Source organism: Aristolochia californica, unplaced genomic scaffold (assembly GCF_029961685.1).
Source record: "Aristolochia californica isolate CCGP_79_NKW_82.1479 unplaced genomic scaffold, dmAriCali1.0.hap1 SCAF_29, whole genome shotgun sequence".
Classification (NCBI taxonomy): Eukaryota; Viridiplantae; Streptophyta; class Magnoliopsida; order Piperales; family Aristolochiaceae; genus Aristolochia; species Aristolochia californica.
Genome location: NW_027181981.1, coordinates 367,501 through 370,000, shown reverse-complemented (window position 1 = coordinate 370,000; position 2,500 = coordinate 367,501).

Here is a 2,500-nt window from a genome sequence, read left to right as displayed (position 1 = left end):
CACTCGCCTGGGCAGCTGGTCACATGCGTCGCTCACAGGCATTTTGCAGGCCAGCACCGGCGGATGCACGGGTCAAGCGGGACGGGACGAGCGCAAGGCTTGCTTTTGGTGGCACACGAAAACACGAACCCGAAAAAGGGACATACGCACTGGCGACACGCGCGCCCGTTTCGCCTGCCACCCATGCACACTCGCCTGGGCTGCTGGTCACATGCGTCGCTCATAGGCATTTTGCAGGCCAGCACCGGCGGATGCACGGGTCAAGCGGGACGGGACGAGCGCAGGGCTTGCTTTTGGCGGCACACGAAAACACGAACCCGAAAAAGGCGAAAAAGGGACATACACACTGGCGACACGCACGCCCGTTTCGCCTGCCACCCGTGCACACTCGCCTGGGCTGCTGGTCACGTGCGTCGCTCACAGGCATTTTGCAGGCCAGCACCGGCGGATGCACGGGTCAAGCGGGACGGGACGAGCGCAGGGCTTGCTTTTGGCGGCACACGAAAACACGAACCCGAAAAAGGCGAAAAAGGGACACACGGACAGGCGACACGAAAAAAAAGGGGTCGCCCTACCTAGGTGGGCGCAAAAACCCCGTCGGCCAGGAGGTTTCGCCAAAGTGTCTGTACTGTCACACAGGGTCAATAGCACGGGCATGGCCGGCCGCCGCACGTGCAGCGGCTTACGGACGCACGGTTCGGCGGCACAGGTGCCTGGCGGCTTTAGCACCTTGGGGTGGACAGGCCTGGCGGCAAGGGGGGCTAGGCACCTTGCTGCCAACCGGCAATGGTGCACGGGGCGGGGCGCCACACAAACACGAAAGAGGGACAAGAGCGGGGCGATGGTCCACAGAGACGAGCCATGCACGGGGCCCGTGATCGCCGACACGCGCGAACGCGGACGCGGACAAGGACAAGGACGCGACGCGCGGCGCGCGTGCGAGGTCAAGAGGGGCGCGCGCACGAAAACGCGAAAAAAGGGGCTAGCGGCCGAGAAACGCGAAAAAAACCGGGTCACCTACCTAGCCGAACGCCTAAAATCGCTTCGGGCAGGAGGTTTCGCCAAAGTGTCTGTACTGTCACACGGTCCGTACGGGCGCAACCCCATCGCGCGCCAGCACCCCTTCCTGGGGGCGCCCGCCCGCCAGGCGCCTGGCGCCCCACGCGCGCGCGCCCGGCGCCTGGCGCCTTGCCCCCCACGCGCGCCCGGCGCCTGGCGCCTGGCGCCTCGCCCCCCACGCGCGCCCGGCGCCTGGCGCCTGGCGCCTCGCCCCCCACGCGCGCGCCCGGCGCCTGGCGCCTTGCCCCCCACGCGCGCCCGGCGCCTGGCGCCTGGCGCCTCGCCCCCCACGCGCGCGCGCGCGTGGCGCCTTGCGCCTCGCCCCCCACGCGCGCGCGCGCGTGGCGCCTTGCGCCTCGCGCCTTGCCTCCGCGCGTGCCTGGCGCCTGGCGCCTTGCCCCCCACGCGCCTGGGCGCCTCTTTTCCGCCTGGGCGCCCTGGCACCTTTCCGCCTGGGCGCCTGTTTTCCGCCTTGGCGCCCTGGCGCCTTTTCGCGTGGGCGCCTCTTTTCCGCCTGGGCGCCATGGCGCCTTTCGGCCTGGGCGACTCTTTTTCGCCTGGGCACCTCTTTTCCGCCTGGGCGCCTCTTTTCCGCCTGGCCAGGGCGCCTCTTTTCCGCCTGGGCGCCATGGCGCCTTTCTGCCTGGGCGCCATGGCGCCTTTCTGCCTGGGCGCCTCTTTTTCGCCTGGGCGCCTCTTTTCTGCCTGGGCGCCCTGGCGCCTTTTCGCCTGGGCGCCTCTTTCCCACCTGGGCGCCCTGGCGCCTCTTCGCCTGGGCGCCCTGGCGCCTTTTCGCCTGGGCGCCTCTTTTGGCGCCTGGGCGCCTACGCCAGGGCGCCTCTTTTCCGCCTGGGCGCCTCTTTTTCGCCTGGGCGCCTCTTTTCCGCCTGGGTGCCCTGGCGCCATTCCGCCTGGGCGCCTCTTTTCCGCCTGGGCGCCCTGGCGCCTTTTCGCCTGGGTGCCTCTTTTGGCGCCTGGGCGCCTACGCCAGGGCGCCTCTTTTCCGCCAGGGCGCCTCTTTTTCGCCTGGGCGCCTCTTTTCCGCCTGGGCGCCCTGGCGCCTTTTCGCCTGGCGCCTCTTTTGGCGCCTGGGCGCCTACGCCAGGGCGCCTCTTTTCCGCCTGGGCGCCTCTTTTCCGCCTGGGTGCCCTGGCGCCATTCCGCCTGGGCGCCTCTTTTCCGCCTGGGCGCCCTGGCGCCTTTTCGCCTGGGTGCCTCTTTTGGCGCATGGGCGCCTACGCCAGGGCGCCTCTTTTCCGCCTGGGCGCCCTGGCGCCTTTCCGCCTGGGCGCCTCTTTTTCGCCTGGGCGCCTCTTTTCCGCCTGGGCGCCCTGGCGCCATTCCGCCTGGGCGCCTCTTTTCCGCCTGGGCGCCCTGGCGCCTTTTCGCCTGGCGCCTCTTTTGGCGCCTGGGCGCCTACGCCAGGGCGCCTCTTTTCCGC